The sequence below is a fragment of the Candoia aspera genome, chromosome 2, assembly GCF_035149785.1.
Source record: "Candoia aspera isolate rCanAsp1 chromosome 2, rCanAsp1.hap2, whole genome shotgun sequence".
In the NCBI taxonomy this organism is placed as follows: domain Eukaryota; kingdom Metazoa; phylum Chordata; class Lepidosauria; order Squamata; family Boidae; genus Candoia; species Candoia aspera.
This window is the reverse complement of record NC_086154.1, coordinates 55,553,427-55,566,728: the sequence shown is the minus strand read 5'-3', so window position 1 is coordinate 55,566,728 and position 13,302 is coordinate 55,553,427. Positions and strand designations below refer to the sequence as shown.

Sequence of the window (13,302 nt, the reverse complement as noted above, 5' to 3'; positions counted from 1 at the left end):
CAGTAATAGACAGGATACTTTACCACAACTGGAAGTCCAGGAACAATAAGAACAGTACAATTATGTGGCTTTAGGGTAAATATATATATAAGAAGAATAGAAATTATAAGAGAGAGGGAACAGACTAATTTTCTTTGTAATTAAACTGGTTCCAGATTTCTTCAATCTTAACCACATTTTTTGGAAGAAAGACCTCTGCATGAAAAACACACACATATAAACAGGATTCAAATCCAGCATGTTCCTCTTTCAGCAGTATCATTTCACCACATTGGATCTGAGATAAAATTATGGCTGGCTCCAGATAATTCGTTAGTCTTAGGAAGAGTAAACCATTTCTGCCATCCTTCCAAATGAGAGTACAATGGGTAGAACAGCATCTGTTGTTAATAGATCAGGATCACCTGGATCATAAAACAATCCACCCTCAAAGTGTGTTAAAGTATAGGATATTTTTTATTACATATCAGCATATGAAATCCATATAGATTTTTAAGGTACACTTCTCATCTAGCAGCTGATGAAATGGGTTCAATGACTCAGCTACAATAAAAATGGTTTTGCATTATTTGAAATGTATTTAAAGGCCAAAATCAAGGTCTGGAGTATTAAATACATTGAATCAGAACGTATAAACCTTGCATTTAATTTGGATGAGAAGTAAGGGAGCTGCTTAGGACAACATGCCTTATGCTGCAGATCACAGTAGCTGTAGGTTCTCATTTTCTGGGGTCAGAAGAACAGGAAATTCAGTCTTGCTGACACAATCTAAGAATGAATGTTACACATGGCAAAATAGTATCCCTTTTATCTGTGTCTTTGGAACTTTAAGTAGAGTTGGACCTGATTAGTATTTGGGTGGGAGACCACTAGGAAACCCTAGAATAAACTGGGAAGTTGAAATAAACATGATTAAAAAAAGAGAACTACAACATGAATATTGGATTTGTATCTTTGTTTTTGGTCCACAACCAGCCTAAAACATATGCTACTTCTGAATTTTATTGAATTCAAGGAGGAGGAAAATGACTCATTTTAATATACTCTACATTCATTTTAACAGACCACAAAAGGCTTTGGAAGAGAAACAACTCTGCCATTTATTTTCAGACATCAAAATTATTGGCATTTTAAAACTAGCAGATTGCATTTTCATTAACTGATGTATAAGTAAAATATCTTAGTTAACAATGGAAGTAGACATCTATATAATGCTAAAGCTCTAATGTCTATTTGTTTGTAACCTTTAAGTGGGCAAAACTGGGCAAAAAGGCCAACAATTTTTGAACCAGGGTACCTCAAATGGGCTAAGTTGCAAAATGCATCCAAAGTCTGCGACCCATGATTCCCATGGAATTGAAATTTGACAAATTTTATAAAATATTTTATGACATAAAAATTATCATAAAACATTTTATGACATAATACAAAATACAAAAACATTTCCTGTGGTCAACTCCTGATGTTTGACTGTGCTATACAGTTCAATATGACATGGACTATTTTCAAGGTAGCTTTGTCTCCCTGAACTTTTCCAGTGAAGGCAGTACATTAGAAGCAATGCCATCGTTGAAGGCATTGAGAAATCTGGTAAGGAAGTATCTCTGAAACAATGACCCAAGCTTTGAATGCACATAGACTTCTCTTCTGCAGTTATATCACATTTGTCAATCCAATTATATATTTATAACATAAACAACTACTCATGTGAGTCCATACATGAATCATGTCAAATCCCCATCAACATGACTGGAGATAGTGAGAGTTAGGATGCTAATTTAGGCAGCTGAATTGTATGAAAGAATTATTAGATGTCAAGAACAGAAAGATATACCTAGAATTAATTTGGTACCAATGATACAGAAAGTAGACATATTTGCGTGTGTAACAGCAATGTTGGTTAGAGGTGATGCAAGGTATAATCAACACTTCCAGTGAGTGCAGTCTGGGAAATGCTTCTATGTAATTACAGTAGAGTAGGAAGCACACCAGATCGGAACAGTGTATTGATAGAATTGTTGTTCAGTCATTAAGTCATGTCCAAGCCTTCGTGACCCCATGGACCATAGCACACCAGGCCTTCCTGTCCTCCATTGTCTCCCAGAGTGTACTCAGTTCATGTTCATTGCATTGGTGATGCTATCTAACCATCTCATCCTCTGCCATCCCCTTCTCCTTTTGCCTTCAGTCTTTCCCAGCATCAGGGTCTTTTCCAGTGAGTCCTCTCTTCGCATTAGGTGGCCAAAGTATTTGAGCTTCAGCTTCAGTATCTGTCCTTCCAATGAACAGTCAGGGTTGATTTTCCTGTAGGATTGACTGATCTGACCTTCTTGCAGTCCAAGGGACTCTTAAGATTCTACTCCAGCACCACAGTTCGAAAGCATCAATTCTTCGGCGCTCAGCCTTCCTTATGGTCCAACTCTCACAGCCATACATTACTACTGGGAAAACCATAGCTTTGATTATACGGACCTTTGTCAGCAAGGTGATGTCTCTGCTTTTTAATATGCCATCTAGGTTTGCCATAGCTTTCCTCCCAGGGAGCAAGTGTCTTTTAATTTCATGGCTGCAGTCACCATCTGCGGTGATCGTGGAGCCCAAGAAAATAAAATTTGTCATTGCTTCCATTTCTTCCCCTTCTATTTGCCAGGAAGTGATGGGACCAGATGCCATGATCTTAGTTTTTTTAATGTAGAGATTCAAGCCAGCTTTTGCACTCTCCTCTTTCACCCTCATCAAGAGGCTCTTTAGTTCCTCTTCACTTTCTGCCATTAGGGTGGTATTGTCTGCATATCTGAGATTGTTGATATTTTTCCCAGCAATCTTAATTCCAGCTTGTGATTCATCCGCCCCAGCATTTCTCATGATGCACTCAATGTAAGTTAAATAAGCAGGGTGACAAAATAATGTCACCTTGTCATACTCCTTTCCCAATTTTGAACTAATCGTTTGTTCCATGTCTGGTTCTAATTGTTGCTTCCTGACCTGCATACAGGTTTCTCAGGAGACAGGCAAGGTGGTCCGGTACTCCCATCTCTTTAAGAATTTGCCACAGTTTGTTGTGATCCACACAATCAAAGGCTTTAGCATAGTCAATGAAGCAGAAGTAGATGTTTTTCTGGAACTATCTTGCGTTCTCCATGATCCAGCGAATGTTGGCAACTTGATCTCTAGTTCCTCTGCCTCTTTGAAACCCAGCTTGTACTTCTGGTAGTTCTCAGTTCGTATATTGCTGAAGCCTAGCTTGTAGGATTTTGAGCATAACTTTGCTAGCATGTGAAATGAGTGTAATTGTGCAGTAGTTTGAACGTTCTCTGGCATTGCCCTTCTTTGGAATTGGAACGTAAACTGACCTTTTCCAATCCTGTGGCCACTGTTGAGTTTTCCAAATTTGTTGGCATATTGAGAACAGTACTTTAACAGCAACATCTCTTAGGATTTTAAATAGCTCAGCTGGAATTCTGTCATCTCCGCTAGCTTTGTTGTTAGTAATGCTTCCTAAGGCCCACTTGACTTCACTTTCTAGGATGTCTGGCTCAAGGTCAGTGACCACACCATCGTGGTTATCAGGGACATTAAGATCTTTCTTCTATAGTTCTTCTGTATATTCTTGCCACCTCTTCTTAATCTCTTCTGCTTCTGTAGGTTCCTGCCTTTTTTGTCTTTTATCATGTCCATCTTTGCAAAAAACATTCCCTTTATATCTCTAATTTTCTTGAAGAGATCTCTAGTCTTCCCCATTCTACTGTTTTCCTCGATTTCTTTGCATTGTTCATCTAAGAAGGTCTTCTTATCTCTCCTTGCTGTTCTCTGGAAATCTGCATTCAGTTGGTTATCTTTCCCTTTCTCTCTTGCTTTTCGCTTTCCTTCTTTCCTTAGCTATTTGTAAAGCCTCATCAGACAGCCACTTTGCTTTCTTGCATTTCTTTTTCTTTGGGATGGTTTTAGTTGCTGCTTCCTGTACAATGTTACAAGTCCCTCTTTTGGGGGAGATGGGCAGTGGCTAAATTTGATTAATAAATAAATAAATAAACCTCCCTCCATAGTTCTTCAGGCACTCTGTCTACCAGATCCAGTCCCTTAAATCTATTCACCACCTCCACTGTATATTCATAAGGGATATGATTTAGGTCATACCTGAATGGTCTAGTGGTTTTCCCTGCGTTCCTCAATTTAAGCCTAAAAATTGATAGAATACCTGTTTCAAAAGTTCACCGGTGTTAACGTGCAAAAAGGTTGTTCAATTATGAGTGTCCATAAAAGATTTTGCATATATTTGTAATCTTCTAGATTTCTTTTTATTCAGAGAAACTTACACTGTATAAAAAGTTTAATGTTTAAGGAATATACTTATAAACTGTTAAGGAATATAAACTGTTTGATGAGAAACAGTTTCTAAGCTCTCCCCCATAATCTTTTGATCTCATAGTTGATATATGTGCATCAAGTAGCACAATGTAGTTTATTTTACCACAGTAGAATAATATGTCACAATTGGAATGTGAACTCTAAACTCCTCTTTTTAAATAAGAAGAGATTTCAGTTTGATATCATCTTCAGTTTTTAAAACATTCCAACTCAAGATGGTGCCAAGGGTAACAGGATATAATACAGAAGTGCACCTCTGAAAAACTGAACAAAAATTCTCTTGACTCAGTTAAACTGCATGTAAACTGAATAATAAGAAAACCAGTCATGCTGACATATTAATCCACAAGGAAATATAAAGTTAAATATTAACTGTGTTTAGTATTTCCTTTCAACATAGGAAAAAACAAAATTCTGACCAAGGTATTTTTTTTAGTTGGTGAATCATTATTTGTTTTGATCCTGTGACATATTAAGCAATATAGAGTGGGAGATTCCAGGGCTCAGGAATCTCACTCAGCTATTAATTCAGGATGAAAAAAAAAATCATGGGTGGCTAGCCTAAAAAGTAAGTGTGTGTGTGTATGTGTGTGAGATTATTGCTGGCAAGCTACTGGCTCTTTTTTTAATATCCCCCATGCTCAACCACCACATCCCACCTCATGCATACCCAAAGTTTCTGATTGGATAGTCACCACCACCATCTCCCATATATGCACAAGAAAGGTGTCCAAGTAAAGCACTGCAGGATGAAGGAATGATCGAAGAGGAGGTCATCACTAGGAGCTATGTTCTTGTTCTATTTCTTCCACTGCTTACAGAGAGAGGGAACAGGACACAATACATCCATCCAAAGCTTGCTAGTCAAGTGTTTTCATGATAGACTAATGTTGTAGGAGCTATGTGTGCGTGCGTGCGTGTGTGTTTTGTTTCCTGGATGGGAAGCTGTGAACAGAACGTACAGTTTCTATCCAGTGCTAGTCAAGTGTTTTATGGCTGGCCAATGTTGTTACAGGATTATTAATATGAAGGACAAGACTATCTGCTGGAAAAAATGGAAGCATTTCCTCTCCAGACCTTCACTTTGTCCAGTCATGCCTATCCTATGAATGTCATTCATGACTTATTCACGTTTAGCTTGAGATGGGCAGCTATATAAATTTGAATAATATAAATAAATGAATAGCTTTAAAACAGAGCTAAAAAGGGTGGAAGGCTTTATCGCTTTTGTTTTGTCTCTTGTTGGAGAAAACCCCAAACTAGAACAGCTTCCAACTGACAATGGGAGGTTAGGTACATGGCCAGGAATCCTATAAGCTTACTACCATGAAGGGAAAAAGTGAAACAAAATGGTATCCGGATTTGTGGGAGATCTTGAAATCAAACTAAAGTAGTGTTAGGGTATAAGTAAGAGAGAACATTCTGCTGCTGAAAGCCAGTTTGGTCTAGTGGTGAAGGCAACAGGCTAGAAATCAGGAGGCTGAGAGTTCTAGTCCTGCCTTAGGCATGAAAGCCAGCTGGGTGACCTTGGGCCAGTCACTCTCTCTCAGCCCTAGGAAGGAGGCAAGGGCAAACCACTTCTGAAATCTTGCCAAGAAAACTGCAAGGACTAGTCCAGGTGGTTGCTGAGGATTGGATACGATCAAACAAGAAAAAAAACAAACTGCTGCTACTGTTATTGATTCAAAAGCAGCACCCCTAGGCTGAAGAAGTGATTCTTGACTCTAGAAACCTGCTACTATTCTGCCAGAAGTACTTTCAGAGGCTTCTTTCTAGGTTCCCTAAGGACTTCTTTTCTCTTCCAGCTGTTCATTCTTTAGTACAGTAGTTCTAAGCCTGCATCCTGAGGACTACTGGTCGTCTATAGCAGTACAGCAAGTAATTTCTACTGTGGATGCCTATATTTATGGGACCAGCATCAAGGGAGACTGAAAGATTTCAGGTGGGAATTTAAATGGCTAGAATTGCACAAGATTATCATAGATCCAAAGCTTGTAAGATTTTAAAAATTTGTGTGATTTCAGCCATTTAATTTTTTTTAAAATGAATGCTTCTATCATCTTGGGATTCCGCAGATCTAAAGGAATCCCATCTGTCATGGTGTCCACAGGCTCCACACTGCTGAATTTTTGCTTATGTGGTATTCCTCAGCAGTTTAAGATTTTATTTTATTTTATATTTTATCACATTTACTGTATATAAGATGATTTATTGGGAAGCACTGATGAAGTCCTAGAACAGCCTTTCTCAACCAGGGTTCCATGAGAGGTTGCTAGGGGTTCTGTGAGATCATGATTGGAAACCCCCCGCCACCATCTTTTGAACTTTGTGTGCTCCACAATGCTAGAGCTATGCCATGACTCTGCCTCTTTGCTTGTGTTGTAAACACTGTAAAACGTGGTTAGAAGTGAATTGTATTGTGAAGTTTTCATACTTTTTGCTATGTAGGTGTTCCCTGAGACCTGAAAATTATTTCAGGGGTTTCCCCAGAGTAAAAAGGTTGGGAAAGGCTGTTCTATAGTAGGAAGGAACTTTTTTTCTTCCTACCATTAAGTACACAATTTCACTCCCATAGGATTCTGGGGTGATTTTGTTTCCATCCCTACTCATCAAATGCAGCCTCAGCAGCAAGGTTTTCCAAGCAAAATAAAGGCTGCTTGTCCAAAACAAATCCCATACAAGGAATAATTAATCTAGGCTAAACTATGCCTATTCATTTAGCCCAGGCACTTGCACAATAGTTTACTTCATATTACCCAGTATAATACTTTTATAACAGCTTCTCCTAAACCAGAGAAGTACAACTTCTATTGGCTAGAAATTCACACCATTATTATTATTATTATTATTATTATTATTATTATTATTATTCAGATTTATTATAGCCACTCACTCTAAAAGACTCTGGGCAGCTTATAACATATCAAATATGTAATCAAAACAATTTAAAATATAACAAAACAACAGCCCAGACAAGAAAACAGCCATAACAGTAAAATAACAGCAGACGGTCCACTCCAACAAAGTCTGAGAAGTGGGCCAGGTCAGGTCTTAAAGGCCTTCCAGAACCCCAGGAGTGTTGGTGCCATATGTATTTTGGGGGGGGGGGAGTTGTGCTATTCCAGATGGCAGGGACTGTGACAGAGAAGGCACACTTCCTTGATCCCCCAAGATGACAAAGTTTAATTGAGAGGACCTGGGGCATACTGGGTGGGCAGAAACAACTGGAGAGAGGCAATCCTGCAGACCACCAGGCCCTATGCCATGAAGGCTTTATAGGTGACAACTAGCACCTTGAATTGCACCCAGAAGCCAACTGGCAGCTGATGCAGCTTGTCTAGCAGCAATGTCATATGGGTATAATGAGAAGTGCCCATTACTGCTCGTATTGCCGCATTTTGGACTAGCTGTATCTTCTGGATAGTCTTCAAGGGTAGTCCCATGTAGAGTTAATTGCAATAGTCCAGATGCAAGGTGACTAGGGTGTAACTGTCTGAAAGGCCTCATGACCAAGGAAAGCACACAACTGGCACACAAGATGAACCTGTGCAAAGGCCCTCCTGGCCACAGCTGCCACTTGCTCATTGAACACCAGTTGCAAGTCCAGGAGGACCACCAAGCTGTGCAGCAGTCTTAAATGGGGAAGTGCAACCCCATCCAAGACTAACAGTGAAAATCCCCCTGAACCAGGGGCCAAGCCATTCAGTCTTGTTAGGATTGAGCTGAAGTCTGTTCCTCCTCATCCAGACCTGAACAGCCTCCAGACACTGGGTCAGTACATTGATAGTTTCGCCTGTGCAGCCTGCGGTTGAGATGTATAGTTGGGTATTATCCACACACTGATGATACCAAACCCCAAACTGACAGATTTCGCACCCATTCATGTAGTTGTTAAACAGGAATGGGAAAAGCATACAGCCCTGAGCATTGCTTACATGAGGGGCTGTGGGCACAATCTCTCCCCTCCTGTCAACACTGACCACAAATTACCACTAAGGAAGGAGGCAAATCCCTGCAAAACAGTGACCCTCACTCCTAATCCCCGCAGCCAATCTGGAAGGAAACCATGGTTGGTGGTATTGAAAGCCAGTGAGAGATCAAGGAGCACAAGGATGGATGCATCATCCCTCTCCTGGCTCCATCAAAGGCCATCGACACATGTAACCAGTGCTGTCTCCATACTATATCCTGATCTGAAACCTGACTGAAATGGCTCCAGATAATCCATGTTTCTCTGTAGCTGCCTCTGTATATAATCCAAGATCCTCTGTAGCTGCCATTGGAACACCTTCTCTATGAAGGGAAGACTGGAAACTGGACAGTAATTGTCCAGGATTGAGGGGTCCAGCAATTGCCTCTTCAGAAAGGGGCACACCACCACATCCTTCAAGGCTGGAGGAACCACCCACTTCCTCAAAGAGGACAATACCATCACATGGACTCCCCACCCAGGCACTTCCCAGAATACTGTGACAACCCAGAAGGGGCCAGGATGCAAGAAACAGGTGGGCAAACTGACAATTTAGAGGACTTCATCTATTTCGTTGGATGTCACAGAACTGAACTCAGTCCAGCTAACCTCACAAGACTATGTCCTGGGCAACTCACTTGGACCTGCCCAGAGTCAAACTCCGAGCAAATCCAAGCATGTTAACACCATACACCCAAAGTGTAGAAGGAGATGATTTCAGAAGTTTTAAGGAGTAAAATGGGAGTTTTAAGAATCTTTAAGAGTAATATATATATATGCCTCCATTGAAGACATCTGTTTTTAATAGAATGCCTTTCAGTGTTTGTTTTTTTCTCAAAATCTTCCTATATTTTTGGTTATAAAGACATTAGAGACCACTCATTAAACACAGAATGGAACTATAGGGCTTGTAGTTGTAGTTTACTGTGCCAAGCCACTTCTTATTGGTGCAATTTGCTGACTCTTATAAAATGAAATCACTTTGGTTTGTGCTCCCTGTAGAGACTGCAATATATTTTTTTTGGCTGAAGTCTTCCTTTTCTTCTACATTTAAAGAGTATTTCTTTATAATTCACCATTGTTTCATGACAATTTGCCATTTTGCTGTATTAATCTTAGCTTCCAGTGCTAATGATGAAAATGTCATGTTGATTGGAATGTGATTACAAATACGTGACATAACTTTTAGCATGCATATTAAAAGTTCCCTCTACACACTCCAATAATTTGGCAGACAGATCTACAGCAGTATAATAGCAATACTGGAAGAGATCAAATGATGTCTCCCCCCTGCCCCCCCCCCCCGACAAATATAGGTCTACTTGGCTTCACAGCATTATGTTTGGATAGTCTTTCACCCACTGGCTTAGTAAATGGTGCAGTTTTACAAAGAGCTTTCTCTTGACTCTACATCTGCCTGACTAGCATTCGATCAAGGAATGATAATCTATACTAGCTTATGTGTGCATGCTTTGAAGAAGAGCAAGTATTAAGCTGACTGTTAAGCCTATATATTATTCACTGGCTTCTGACCCTTCATTATCTGATGGACATCATTTTGCCAGGACTGTCAATAACTTCTTTGAGTTCTTGTAAGCTCATGCCTTGGTCATCAAGGTCTTGTGTCTGCTTTTTTGGTTTCCCTTTAATTTTTTCAGACATCAGAATCTCCAATGACTCTTGCATTCACATTATGTGCTCAAAATATTTAAGCATTGTGTGTTGACATCATTTTAGGAGGTTTTTTTTTTAATGCTGAGTAGCAGACCAGCTTTTGCACTATTTTCTTTCATCTTCAAGAAGACTGTTTAAAATCTTCCTTGCCTCCAGTGGTCAAAATTAGCAGATCTGAAATAGCTGATCTTTCTCTTGGCAATTCTAATTCCAGTTCCTCCTTCTAGGCCAGGATCTCTCATAATACGTTTTGCATATAAGTTAGATAAATAAGGTGATAGTACACAACCTTGGCAAACTCTTTTCCCAATTTTGAACCATTTAGAGTTGTTTTATATACTGTTCTAACTATTATTTCTGTTCAACATACAAATTCTTCAATAGGCAAGTGAGCTTGGCCTAGTACACCCCTGTTTTCAAGGGCTATCCACAATAGGTTGTGGTATAGTCAGATGTCTTTTTTTGGAACTCCCTAGTCTTTTCCATTATCCAGCAGAGGTTCAGAGTGTGATTTTGCCTGCCTCTGCTTCTTCTGAATCCAGCTTCCACATTAGATGGTTCTTGTTTTATATATTGTTGAAGTCTGGATTGAAAAATCTTGAACATTACCTTACTAACATGTGCAATATTTGGTATTGTCCCTTAAAATACCACCTCTATCTTCAATAGGCAAATGCAATAGTGGAAAAGACTCATAAACTCTTAATCACTATAATCAGAGTTTATCAGTGTAACAATGATTATGAAGAGAATGAGAATTATAATGACATAAGGAGACCAAATATAGATTACACTTCCTGAATGACCCAAAGAATTCTTGTTATCGAAAAACTGCCGGCTGTCTGCTCAAGTGTATTTTGTTGCTGTATGATTGTGTAGATGTTTATATCCTGCCTCTGTCCCATCCTGCCAAGTTGGCTCAGAATTACCATTTTGTTTCCATTTTTCTCTGGACAAGGCAGCCTGAGAGAAATTGTTGAACTGCCAGGAGCAAAAGGCTGTTTTAATTCATGTACCTCTGCTACTGAGCATTCCTTTACCAATTAAATGATGAGCACTTCCCTTACAGATAACAGATTTTGCACTGAGGACCAATTATGAGTCACCATCCTGCTTGTAAGCACACTGGGGAAACCTTTCAATTGGCCAACCCACCGTCTTGGCAGGAAAGATAATCGATTACAGAGCATTATCACTCATTCAGTAACTCTTGTGATTACAATGGCAAGACTGTACAATCTACCTTTTCTGTCTTTAGGAGGCTCATGGGTGTTAAACAAATATGTAAGCCATCCCATGAATTTGAATTTCTTTTCACTGCTTTTTCCATTGTCTTGATTCATCTTGAGCACAATCCAGAGTTGTTTTTGTTATTTTTCTCTGAAATCTCCTAAAACTGTTTAATTGCCAGTGAGATAGAGTGTTTCTTTTTCCTGAGCTCCTGACTGAAAAAACGTAACAGTCTGATTTCAGCCTTGTTCCTCAAGGCACGAGCAACAAGGCAAGGTCTATCTTTTCTAAAATGTTTAAAGAAAGCACATAATGCAACTATACATTGAGGCCTTCCAGTACATTCTCCACCTTTTCTTCCTGTTTAGTCAGTGAAGATACAATGACACCTAACCAGTTGATATTTCATTGTCACCATGGTAACCATGCTCACTGCCATGGATATTATTCAATGTGTAGTCAGGCAAAATTGCATTGTTTAGATAATAATGAAAGATGGAGGATGTGCTTGAAAACTCCAAAGTGCACTTGTAGTGGATGTCGGAGTGTTTCTTGAAGACCTGGAGGAAGAAAAGGAGAGCTTCCTTTCTTCCCCTTCCTCCCAATTGTTTTATACTGAATTATGCTGGTACACATGAAGTAAAAAAAAAACCTTTTTTTTTTTACTTACATGTATTGTTACATACTCTACTTGTTATGGGGATCTTTTCTTTTATTATCCTTTCTATTCTGCTGCTCCCAATAAATCCCTTTGAATTTCTAGACCTCTTTAGGTCTTTAAAATAATGAAATTGGGTGAAATGTGGAGAAGATGTAGGATGATATAGTGAGTGACAGAGATGACCTTGAAGAAACTAGACAGACAGGCTGAAAAAACATGTGTTAAGTCTGGGAAACAGAGAGAGCCTGAGAAAGCAGCTCAGACTGGCTCTTCCCTATTTCACCTGAGTATGAGAGGGAGAGACAAAGAGAAGAAAACTCAGACTTTCAAGATCCTGTTACTGTAGCCTGTATCAGTAAATTATACTTCTAGTCAGGCTTGGGGAATCTGTTTTCTAACGTGGCCTACTTTGAAGTACTGACAGATAACACAGATACCTGGATAACATAGGAACAAATGGACTTCTAATAAATAACTAAAAAGACGGGTTTTAAAAGAGGTTGAATTATCTCTACAACCCTGTAATTATTAGCTCATGCTGGCCCTCAAGTCATTCCTAACCCTGCTTCTCTGACAGGAAAAGATATTCTCAGGCTTGGACTCCAAGCTGTCCTTCCCCTTCCACCTCCCAAATCCCTCTCTCTGGGTCCGTCCTCCTGCCGCCTTATAACCCGGGAGGAGGTACTGGACTCCCTGTTGCTATTTCTCTGACGGGCAGTTTCGCCACCCACTCATCACATTCATGGACCAAATAAGCTGCCTTCCATAAAATTGTCACAATTGATTTGGCACCTAAGGTTCATTTTTGCTCCTTGTGATCCTTTAATCTGGAACCCAGTCCCATTTCCCAGACTCTTGCTTTTTTCTTTAATCCATAGCTTTAATCCGTAGACTTTGTTACGCAGGAAAAAAATCTTTACTTTCTATTTCTCTAATGCCGCTTTCCAGGCTATATTTGGTATATGCAACTTTGTTTAACTCTTGAATGTTAAGTCTGCTCAGGGTTGTTAGCCAAACATGAATGAGCATATCAAACACCCACAAATAAAGCACACTATAACCTGCATAAGGTTTGGGGCAATAACAGTTCACCTAAAATGTCATTGCTTTTTAAGTTTCACACAACCCTTACAGTACATTGAATATTGTGGCTTCAAACTAAAGTGTTCTCAAAGTTTTATGCTATATGTATAAAACACTCCTTTGGAAACTTAGTAGATCCAAAGAACCATGAAGCCGTGAGACTCTTCAGAAGCACAAGCCAAAGAATGAAGGAAGAAATCCCTGAGACAAAAAGGAAATGTGTGGCAGTATACATTTTCCTTTTGGCTAGCAAGCTATGGCTTCTTCCTCACAACTATCTGAGTATAGTATTTCAGCACTTGGTTAGCATTTAATG

The 13,302-nt window shown here is 39.4% G+C and overlaps 1 protein-coding gene across 1 annotated transcript in view; it reads right to left on the bottom strand.

Moving 5' to 3' along the window:
- CENPP (centromere protein P) overlaps positions 1 to 13,302 on the bottom strand; it is a 176,528-nt gene that overhangs the window by 15,594 nt on the left and 147,632 nt on the right. The gene's annotated exons all lie outside the window — the stretch shown is intronic.